Genomic DNA, 12,354 nt, shown 5'->3' with positions numbered 1-12,354 from the left:
TGACCTAATACTGTATGTTACATTGGTATTGGAATGTATCGCATCACAACCAATGAGTTACACAATAGGTGGTTACACAGAGCAACAACTCCTTTACACCAGGCACTGTAAGGGAAGATTATAAATAGAGGTGAACATTTGATCAAAACTTTATGATTATACTCACACAATTTGATGAGCTTGTTTTTGAAGCCTTGTGTGGTAGGTCCCTGAAAGAAAGAAAGAAAGAAAGAAAGAAAGAAAGTGACTAATTAATAGACTAATATCACCCTTTGGGTTAATAATGAGACCACATGCATTGATAATCCCTAACATCACACACATATATATATACACATATAGATCTGTTATTCTTTTATCTTTTATAAATCTTTTAAAATATTAGTGATCTAAAACTTCTGCCCAATAGCTTTCACAACAATACTACAAATAACTAAATCATTTTCTTTTAAGTTATTGCAGATTATTACACATGCATTACATATCACGTTTAATTTGTCCCTTCAATAATTATTTATTGTGATAAAACTTTTAAAAAAAATATATATATATATGTGATCAATGTGACAGCCTTTGCAGATCTTCCTTCTTCATTTTTAGCATAAAGTAGAATAAAAAAAAGATGACCAGGGCGACAGCAGCCGATCCCACACCACAAGCAATCCAAGTCCAAGATCTCCCCTCCACTAAAATAAAGAAAAGAAAAGCAACAACTCATGACTTACAACTTACACAACCCTAAAATAATGTTGTCCCATGTAACATATTACAATAACTAAGACATTTTACAATTATGTCCACCCAATTGATTTTTAAATCAGAATTAGGACCTGCATTTCAGAATGATTCTTTTTCACAGAACATCTGTGCATTTTGACCTAATATGTTACATTGGTATAGGAAAGTATCGCTTCACAACCAATGAGTTACACAATAAGTGGTTACACTGAACAACAACTCCTTTACACCAGGCAATGTAAGGGAAGATTATAAATAGAGGTGAAAACCTGATCAAAAGTTCACCAATTACATGATGATACTCACACTTACTTAATTTGTTGAGCTGGTTTTTGAAGCCTTGTGAGGTATGTCCCTGAAAGAAAGAAAGAAAGAAAGAAAGAAAGAAAGAAAGAAAGAAAGAAAGGAGAGATACTAATTAGTAGACTAATATTAACCTATAGGTTAATAATGAGATCAGATGCATTGATAATCCCTAACATCACACGATCGGTGCACTCTGCAGTGATTGTGTGTGACCCTGATACATAAGATCAGTAAATCTAGTCATTACCTGTGAAAGGGGAATTCCCAGACACTTCTGGACGTTGTACCAAGCAGTCTTATTGCATTTACACTCCAGGAGCTTGTGCTTATAGAACAGACAGTCCACAGTGAGGAGGACGTTGGGGTTGTCCACATGTCTCATGCTTGGAGCTACAACACGGTCAGGATCGAAGGTGTGATGCATCACCACCAGAATTACTGGTTTCCCACCTGTTAGCACAGAGATAAAACAACCCAATGAGTCAGAAACCAGATGAAACTAAGAGAGGAGTTCACTTTGGTTCTGGACAGATTTGGCTTTTTTCTATTCACCTACTGTTACTATTTTATCCATCTACCAACCACATGTACATATACAAGTACATTTTACATTGTAATTTAATACTGTGTCTCATTATTGTATTTTTAAAATGTGTTTTACATGGTTTTAAATAGTTAAGTGAGTAATTTAAAGTAGTGTCAAGTGATTTGTCACTTCCAAGAGGAATAACCTTTAGGCACAAAATGATCCGGCAACTTTCTAAAACAAACTGTCATTCAACCATGACAGTGTTGATGCAAAATGCAATTTCAATTGGATTTCTACAAGTACGTCTTAGTCCAAAGGATTTGACAGTGACCACAGAGCCTGCCAAACATCCAACATCCAGCAACCCATGCAGATAGGTTGGTGACGTCTGGACACACACATCTGATCTCATCACTCTCCATTAACAGTGTGGACAGTCAGTCTCATAGATCTGATTTTCTAAATCCTATTTGCCTGCAGTCTGAACATAGGCCGTGAAATGGACCCAACAATGGTTGGAGGCGTTCCCTACCTGGTATGTGGTCCAGGGCCTCGCGTATGTCTGCCTCAACTCGGGAAGCGATGGGACAGAAAACCAAAAGGTAGTCACTATCTCCAGGAGACTGCACCTCAAAATGGCCACCGTCTTTCAACTTTTCAACAAAAGCGTGATGAGCACCATTAGTTTCTCCCGCCAAGATGACATAGAAGTTTCTCCCTGACACATGAAAACAGAGAAAATTTGAAGACATTAATGCGCCGTAACATTGTTTGTATAGCAACACCACCAGACCCTCTTGTCAAACCAAAGGGACAGTCCATTAATCTGAATATCAGCTGTTATCCTCTGTGTCACTTACCTCCACCCGATTCATTTTTAAATCAGATTTAGGACCTGTATTTCAGAATGATTCTTTTTCTCAGAATATCTGTGCATTTTGAACTAATATGTTACATTGGTATAGTAATGTATTGCTTCACAACCAATGAGATACACAATAGGTGGATTACCCAGAGCAACAACTCCTTTACACCAGGCAATGTTATTGAAGATTATAAATAGAGGTGAAAATCTGATCTAAAGTTCATGATTATACTCACAATTAGTAAATTTCTTGAACTGGTTTTTAAAGCCTTGCATGGTATGTCCCTGGAAGAAAGAGACTAATTAGTAGACTTATATTAACCTATAGGTTAATAATGAGACCACATGCATTGATGATCTCTAACATCACACGGTCGGTCCACTCTGCAGTGATTGTGTGTGACCCTGATACATAAGATCAGTAAATCTAGTCATTACCTGTGAAAGAGGAATTCCCAGACACTTCTGGATGTTGTACCAAGCAGTCTTATTGCATTTACACTCCAGGAGCTTGTGTTCATAGAACAGACAGTCCACAGTGAGGAGGACGTTGGGGTTGTCCACATGTCTCTTGCTTGGAGCTACAACACGGTCAGGATCGAAGGTGTGATGCATCACCACCAGAATTACTGGTTTCCCACCTGTTAGCACAGAGATAAAACAACCCAACGAGTCAGAAACCAGATGAAACTAAGAGAGGAGTTCACTTTGGTTCTGGACAGATTTGGCTTTTTTCTATTCATCTACTGTTACTATTTTTTTCCATCTACTAACCACATGTTCATATACTAGTACATTTTACATTGTATTTAAAGGCTGTGTCTTACCAAAATGCGTTTTTACGTGGTTTTAAATAGTAAGGTGAGTAATTTAAAGTAGTGTTAAAGGATTTTGTCACTTCAAAGAAGAAACAATCACAAATCCAAAAATGATACGGCAACTTTCCACAGTTCATATATTAGTACATTTTACATTATAATTTAATACTGTGTCTTACTGTGGTATTTTTAAAATAAGTTTTACATGGTTTTAAATAGTTAAGTGAGTAATTTAAAGAAGTGTTAATTGATTGTGTCACTTCAAAGAATAATAACCTTAAGGCACAAAATGATACGGCAACTTTCTAAAACAAACTGTCATTCAACCATGACAGTGTTGATGCAAAATGCCATTTCAATTGGATTTTTACAAGTACGTCTCAGTCCAAAGGATTTGACAGTGACCACAGAGCCTGCCAAACATCCAACATCCAGCAACCCATGCAGATAGGTTGGTGACGTCTGGACACACACATCTGATCTCATCACTCTCCATTAACAGTGTGGACAGTCAGTCTCATAGATCTGATTTTCTAAATCATATTTGCCTGCAGTCTGAACATAGGCCGTGAAATGGACCCAAAAATGGTTGGAGACATTCCCTACCTGGTATGTGGTCCAGGGCCTCGCGTATGTCCGTTACTACTTGTGAAGCGATGGGACAGAAAACCAAAAGGTAGTCACTACCTCCAGGAGACTGCACCTCAATATGGCCACCGTCTTTCAACTTTTCAACAAAAGCCCGATGAGCACCTTTAGTTTTTCCCGCCAAGACGACATAAAAGTTTCTCCCTGACACTGAAAACCGAGAAAATGTTGAAGTCATTAATGCGCCGTAACATCGTTTGTTTAGATCAAACATTCCTGATATTGAAACATGTGTTGTCAATTTATAAAAAGAGTAAACTTGTTGTCTCACCAGTTGTCTCTGGGTGGGCCATGTCTCTAAAGAGGAGATGAACAAACCTTTAGTCAACACACTTATCCCTTGTGTTGTCCTTCCTGTCACGGGTACTTGTTCAGTTTATTTAATGTGTTTGAATGCAGGATGGGTCTCAAGACCCCGGAGGGCGACCCCCCCCCCCAAGTTCACAGGAAATGTAGCTCAGTGTAAATTTACTCAGGAAGACCTAATTATTAATCAACGCTCCATTTAACTCAAATCATCTGTTGGAGGTGTCCACCCTGCTAAACCAATCAGAAATGTACATACATTGCAAAGGCCAATCACAGAGTCACAACCCTGCTTTATCTGTTTCTCCCTTTGCTATCAGCTGTTGTTGCAGGCAAAGAATGCAACCCTCCACCCCCCTCCTTCAGTCAGGTCTTCGGGCTCCTTTGTCAACACCACCGGTGTCTACATTCCATCGGGGATTTGATGGCTTTCTACGCCATCAGATCCCCCTGTGTATATATATAAAGTGAGGAAAATAAGTATTTGAACACCTTGCTATTTTGCAAGTTCTCCCACTTAGAAATCATGGAGGGGTCTGAAATTGTCATCGTAGGTGCATGTCCACTGTGAGAGACGGAATCTAAAAAATATATCCAGAAATCACAATGTATGATTTTTTAACTATTTATTTGTATGATACAGCTGCAAATAAGTATTTGAACACCTGAGAAAATCAATGGCAATATTTGGTTGTTTGCCATTCCAGAGGTCAAACGTTTCCTGTAGTTTTTGTCCAGGTTTGCACACACTGCAGAAGGGATTTTGGCCCACTCCTTCACACAGATCTTCTCTAGATCAGTCAGGTTTCTGGGCTGTCGCTGAGAAACACGGAGTTTGAAATCCCTCCAAAGATACTCTATAGGGTTTAGGTCTGGAGACTGGCAAGGCCACACCAGAACCTTGATCTGCTTCTTCCAGAGCCCCTCCTTGGTTATCCTGACTGTGTCCTTCGGGTCATTGTCATGTTGGAAGACCCAGCCTCGACCCATCTTCAATGCTCTAACTGAGGGAAGGAGGTTGTTCCCCATGGCCATGGTCATCCTCTCCTTAATACAGTGCAGTCGCCCTGTCCCATGTGCAGAAAAACACCCCCAGAGCATGATGCTAACACCCCCATGCTTCACAGTAGGGATGGTGTTCTTGAATGGTCCTCATCAACCTTCATCCTCCAAACACGGTTAGTGTAAATATGACCAAAAAGTTCTATTTCGGTCTCATCTGACCACATGACTTTCTCCCTTGACTCCTCTAACTCATCCAAATGGTTGTTGGCAAACTTAAGACGGGCCTTGAAATGGTCTGGTTTAAGCAGGGAAACCTTCCGTGCCATGCATGATTTCAAACCATGACGTCTTAGTGTATTACCAACAGTAACCTTGGAAACCGTGGTCCCAGCTCTTTTCAGGTCCTGGACCAGCTCCTCCCGTGTAGTTCTGGGCTGGTTTCTCACCTTTTTTAGGATCACTGAGACCCCACGAGGTGAGATCTTGCATGGAGCCCCAGTCCGAGGGAGATTGACAGTCCTGTTCAGCTTCTTCCATTTTCTAATGATTGCTCCAACAGTGGACCTTTTTTCACCAAGCTGCTTGGACATGTCCCCGTAGCCCTTTCCAGCCTTGTGGAGGTGGACAATTTAGTCTCTAGGGTCTTTGGACAGCTCTTTGGTCTTGGCCATGTTGGTAGTTGGATTCTTACCGATTGTATGGGGTGGACAGGTGTCTTTATGCAGCTAACGACCTCAAACAGGTGCATCTATTAAGGATAATAAAGGCAGTGTAGGTGGACATTTTGAAGGCAGACTATCAGGTCTTTGAGGGTCAGAATTGTAGCTGATAGACAGGTGTTTAAATACTTATTTGCAGCTGTATCACACAAATAATAGTTAAAAAATCAGACATTGTGGTTTCTGGAAAAAACTTTTAGATTAGGTCTCTAACAGTGGACATGCGCCTACGATGACAATTTCAGACCCCTACATAATTTCTAAGAGGGAGAACTGCTGGGAGAAGCAGGGTGTTGAAATACTTATTTTCCTCACTGTATATATACAAAAGATTCGCATAACGATAGAGTCTAATCGCCAAATACTTTGTACATTTTATTTGAGCTGTACAACGAATCACATGTCTCTCCTGATTGAAATGACATCACATAGTACGTGAAGGTCACCGGGGACCCAAAGCTCAACGCCAGGCCGACGCAAAAAGTCAAATAAAGTGAACGGGTCCCTGTGACCTAAGGACAATGTAAGGGTCATAACAAGCTGAAATGAAGCAAAACAAGGTGGAGGTGCGTCACAAACTCTTTTGTCATCACTGCTTAGCCCAAACTCGACAGCTTGACACAGTTAAATTTACCTTCTATATATTATATATTTATATAGTATATTACCTGTATTATAGCTCAGATGAATGGAGATTCACAGCCTCACCGACTATTTAAAACCTTTAAGGTCCTTAAAATAGATTATAACTTTCTTTGAAATGTTTCTACAAATCCGTCCGATGCCTCTTCTCTTTCGTTGGAGTACTTTCAGTTTTGCTTGGACATGAAAGGATTCCTGGAGAACAGGTTTAGCTTAAAAAACCATGGTTATAATGAGTCATATGTAAATGTTTAATCGCCCTGACAGTGATGTTGTGTGTGTGTGTGTGTGTGTGTGTGTGTGTGTGTGTGTGTGTGTGTGTGGCCCTGCCAGCTGCAGAGAAAACAAGTGTGCAGTTGGCATCAAAATGAAGGCCAAATTTGAAAATGGGTGTGATCTAAGAAATGGCATCACACCACCCCCCCCCCCCCCTAAAAAAAAACTCTACGGGTGTGTAGTTGAGATCTAATTGACAATAACAACAATTCATAAGTTATTCATAACTTTTATAGTACGTATAAGAACCGCCCACCCGCTGAAGACATTTACTACCCCAGAAATCAGCTGTTCTTATAATATTTCATGTGTGTGAGAGTGTGCTCCTAGCATACTTTTATCATATCATAATAACCAAATCCTAAAAATGTGACTCTGGCGGCCTCTAGCTCACCCAGTAAGGCGTGTGTCCCCTTGTGTGCTGAGTCCTTTGCAGCGGCCGGGGTTCGAATCCGACCTGCGGCCCTTTGCTGCGTGTCGTCCCTCTCTCTCTCTCTCTCTCTCTCTCTCTCTCTCTCTCTCTCTCTCTCTCTCCCTCCCTACTTTCCTGTCTATCCACTGTCACTATCTGATAAAGGAAACAGCCTTTGCCAACTTATAGCAGTTGTGCGTTAGTGTGTATAATAAGTAAATTGCAATTGCCAAGGTTACTTTTTAACTTAGTCTCTTTCATTCTATCTTTTGTTATTCATCTGTTATTCATTCAAAGTGTGTGAGATCTACACATTCAGCTTAAAAACATCTACATCAGCCTTCCTGATGCTACAGTATACTACAATAATATACATATATAATATGAACAATAATACCAATCTTCTGTTATTTCATTTTTAATTGCACATGCATTCCATGGTACATTTATTTTGTCCCTTTAAGAATCATTTATTGTGATAATGCTGCAAACTGCCATTGCAGTGGATTCCTTATGTTTTTGTAATGCAAGTTTTTGACAGGCCTCACACATCTTACTTCTTTTTCACTTTCGAATAAATCACAGACACAATGATCTCAAAACCCACAATTATAAAACCTGTTAAAAAAAAACGCTTCCAGTTCTTCCTCCACCCTAAAAGAAAGACAAACAGAGCAATGAGTCATCTGGTTTCATGTGCGACCTTTTAGCTCACATGTTAAAATAAGAGTACCAATGTATTTATTTCTTTAAGTGCACATATTATGCTCATTTTAAGGTTCATACTTGTATTTAGAGGTTATATCACAACACATGGTTGTATTTTCAAAAAACACCATATTTTTCTTGTACTATATTGCTGCAGCTCCTCTTTTCACTCTGTGTTTTGAGCTCTCTGTTTTAGCTCCAGAGTGAGGCATCACACTTCCGTTTGATCTTTGTTGGGAGTCGCACATGCGCATTAGCTGGGTAAGGACTACTAGCCAGTCAGGAGCAGAGTACAAGGGCGTGGCACATGACAATTGGCCCCAACTGCAATCTTTATTTTTAAATGAATGTAGCCTACGGGCAGTCTGGCACTTGTGGGTCCTTGAGCCCCAGAGCACCCACGGTATCGGCGCCTATGCTGCTGGCCATGTGAGTGAAGTTTAAAGGTAGAGTTGGGTAACCTGATTGAAGTTTATAATTACAGTCACACTTATAGTGTCTGCAGTATGGTTTCCTGTCAGAGACCTTAAAGAAAGAAACAAAATAATGAGTTATGATTCATCCATTAGTAATAATAAACGTCATTCAGACGTAGACTCTGTTTAATTGTGTGTGACCCTGATACATAAGATCAGTAAATCTAGTCATTACCTGTGAAAGGGGAATTCCCAGACACTTCTGGACGTTGTACCACGCAATCTCATTGCAGTTACACTCCAGGAGCGTGTGTTCATAGAACAGACAGTCCACAGTGAGGAGGACGTTGGGGTTGTCCACATGTCTCATGCTTGGAGCTACAACATGGTCAGGATCGAAGGTGTGATGCATCACCACCAGAATTACTGGTTTACCACCTGTTAGCACAGAGATAAAACAACCCAATGAGTCAGAAACCAGATGAAACTAAGAGAGGAGTTCACTTTGGTTCTGGACAGATTTGGCTTTTTTCTATTCACCTACTGTTACTATTTTTTCCATCTACCAACCACATGTTCATTTACTAGTACATTTTACATTGTAATTTAATACTGTGTCTTACCATCGTATTTTTAAAATGTGTTTTACATGGTTTTAAATAGTTAAGTGAATAATTTATGAACCCATGCAGATAGGTTGGTGACGTCTGGACACACACATCTGATCTCATCACTCTCCATTAACAGTGTGGACAGTCAGTGTTATACAGTAGATCTGATTTTAGTATCGTATTTGCCTGCAGTCTGAACATAGGCCGTGAAATGGACCCAACAATGGTTGGAGGCGTTCCCTACCTGGTATGTGGTCCAGGGCCTCGCGTATGTCCGTTACAACTCGGGAAGCGATGGGACAGAAAACCAAAAGGTAGTCACTATCTCCAGGAGACTGCACCTCAAAAAAGCCACCGTCTTTCAACTTTTTAACAAAAGCCTGATGAGCATCATTAGTTTCTCCCGCCAAGTGGACATGAAATTTTCTCCCTGTCCGTGAAAACAGAGAAGATGTTGAAGACATGTATGCGCCGTAACATTGTTTGTATAGCAACACCACCAGACCCTCTTGTCAAACCAAAGGGACAGTTCATTAATCTGAATATCAGCTGTTATCCTCTGTGTCACTTACCTCCACCCGATTCATTTTTAAATCAGATTTAGGACCTGTATTTCAGAATGATTCTTTTTCTCAGAATATCTGTGAATTTTGACCTAATATGTTACATTGGTATAGTAATGTATTGCTTCACAACCAAGAGTTACACAATAGGTGGATTACCCAGAGCAACAACTCCTTTACACCAGGCAATGTTATTGAAGATTATAAATCGAGGTGAAAATCTGATCAAAAGTTCATGATTATACTCACACTTAGTCAATTTCTTGAACTGGTTTTTAAAGCTTTGCATGGTATGTCCCTGGAAGAAAGAGACTAATTAGTAGACTAATATTAACCTATAGGTTAATATTGAGACCACATGCATTGATGATCTCTAACATCACACGATCGGTGCACTCTGTAGTGATTGTGTGTGACCCTGATACATAAGATCAGTAAATCTAGTCATTACCTGTGAAAAAGGAATTCCCAGAAACATCTGGACGTCATGCCAAGTAGTCTTATTGCGATTACACTCAAGGAGGGTGTGTTCAGAGAACAGACAGTCCACAGTAAGGAGGACGTTGGGGTTGTCCACATGTCTCCTGCTTGGAGCTACAACATGGTCAGGTTTGAAGGTGTGATTCATCACCACCAGAATTGCTGGTTTACCACCTGTTAGCACAGAGATAAAACAACCCAATGAGTCAGAAACCGGATGAAACTAAGAGAGGAGTTCACTTTGGTTCTGGACAGATTTGGCTTTTTTCTATTCACCTACTGTTACTATTTTATCCATCTTCTAACCACATGTTCATTTACAAGTACATTTTACATTGTAATTTAATACTGTGTCTTACCATCGTATTTTTAAAATGTGTTTTACATGGTTTTAAATAGTTAAGTGAATAATTTAAAGTAGTGTCAATTGATTTGTCACTTCCAAGAGGAATAACCTTTAGGCACAAAATGATACGGCAACTTTCTAAAACAAACTGTCATTCAACCATGACAGTGTTGATGCAAAATGCAATTTCAATTGGATTTCTACAAGTACGTCTCAGTCCAAAGGATTTGACAGTGACCACAGAGCCTGCCAAACATCCAACATCCAGCAACCCATGCAGATAGGTTGGTGACGTCTGGACACACACATCTGATCTCATCACTCTCCATTAACAGTGTGGACAGTCAGTCTCATAGATCTGATTTTCTAAATCATATTTGCCTGCAGTCTGAACATAGGCCGTGAAATGGACCCAAAAATGGTTGGAGACATTCCCTACCTGGTATGTGGTCCAGGGCCTCGCGTACGTCTGTTTCAACTCGTGAAGCGATGGGACAGAAAACCAAAAGGTAGTCACTACCTCCAGGAGACTGAACCTCAATATGGCCACCGTCTTTCAACTTTTCAACAAAAGCCCGATGAGCACCTTTAGTTTTTCCTGCCAAGTGGACATAAAAGTTTCTCCCTGACACTGAAAACAGAGAAAATGTTGAAGTCATTAATGCGCCTTAACATTGTTTTATATAACAGCACCACCAGACCCTCTTGTCAAAAATAAAAAGATCTTAATCTAGATCAAACATTCCTGATATTACTACATGTATTGTCCATTTATGAAAAGAGTAAACTTATAGTCTCACCAGTTGTCTCTGGGTGGGCCATGTCTCTAAAGAGGAGATGAACAAACCTTTAGTCAACACACTTATCTCTTGTGTATTTCTTCCTGTCACGGGGACTTGTTCAATTTATTTAATGTGTTCGAGTGCAGGATGGGTCCCAGGACCCCGGAGTCCTGGTCCGCCAAAGACTTTGTACACTCTCGTTGAGCTGTACTATAAATCACATGTCCCTCCTAATTGAAATGACATCACATGGTACATGAGTGTTACCGGGGACCTGGAAATTAACGCCCGGCCGACACAAAAAGTCAAATAAAGTGAACGGGTCCCTGTGACCTAAGGACAATGTAAGGGTCATAACAAGCTGAAATGAAGCAAAACAAGGTGGAGGTGCGTCACAAACTCGTTTGTCATCGCTGCTTAGCCCAAACTCGACAGCTTAACACAGTTAAAGTTACCTTCTGTATATTATATACATATATATACTGTATATTTATATAGTATATTACCTGTATTATAGCTCAGATGAACAGAGATTCACAGCCTCACCGACTATTTAAAACCTTTAAGGTCCTTAAAATAGATTATAACTTTCTTTGAAATGTTTCCACAAATCCGTCCGATGCCTCTTCCCTTTCGTTGGAGTACTTTCAGTTTTGCTTGGACATGAAAGGATTCCTGGAGAACAGGTTTAGCTTAAACAAGTGTTGGGGTTTGGGGGTTTTGTTTGGGTGTATTTTTTCCTTTCTTTGGCCTCCTTGTGTTTTTGTCTTTTCCGTGGTCCTGTGTTCCTGGCCTTGTCTTGTTCCCCTGTGTCTTTTTTTGTTCTACTTCTGCTTTATTTTGATAGTCAGCTTCCTGTCTTGTCTTGTCTTGTCTAGCTTCGCTATGTTTGTCTGATTGTCCTGCCCCGCCCTAATGTACGGTGGCCGACAGGGGCAAACGCCCTGCAACTTCAGAAAACACATGCAAACAGGCAAAACACAAGCAAACTAAGAAAACAACTTCATTAATTTGACAACACATGCGCAGCATTCAGCAAACACGCTGCATATACACAACACAACCAAATACACAAACGTGATGCAATTAAAAAAACGAGGCAAGGTGGGCGCTGTCGAGCATGGGTAGAGAGTAGACGCGCCGTTGCCAGCTCCTACATATATTTCCATTAATTTGGTTTTAAA

General features: G+C 40.2%; 1 long non-coding RNA gene across 1 annotated transcript in view; it reads left to right on the top strand.

Moving 5' to 3' along the window:
• Positions 1-5,400: 5,400 nt before the first annotated feature.
• Positions 5,401-12,354, top strand: part of LOC117961692 — a 14,321-nt gene continuing 7,367 nt past the window's right edge. The window contains exon 1 of the long non-coding RNA XR_004660467.1: positions 5,401-5,411. This is a non-coding gene — a long non-coding RNA (uncharacterized LOC117961692). The remainder of the gene's footprint in view (positions 5,412-12,354) is intronic.

Source organism: Etheostoma cragini, chromosome 18, assembly GCF_013103735.1.
Source record: "Etheostoma cragini isolate CJK2018 chromosome 18, CSU_Ecrag_1.0, whole genome shotgun sequence".
In the NCBI taxonomy this organism is placed as follows: domain Eukaryota; kingdom Metazoa; phylum Chordata; class Actinopteri; order Perciformes; family Percidae; genus Etheostoma; species Etheostoma cragini.
The sequence above is the reverse complement of the archived record's forward strand: the minus strand, read 5'-3'. Positions and strand labels throughout refer to the sequence as shown.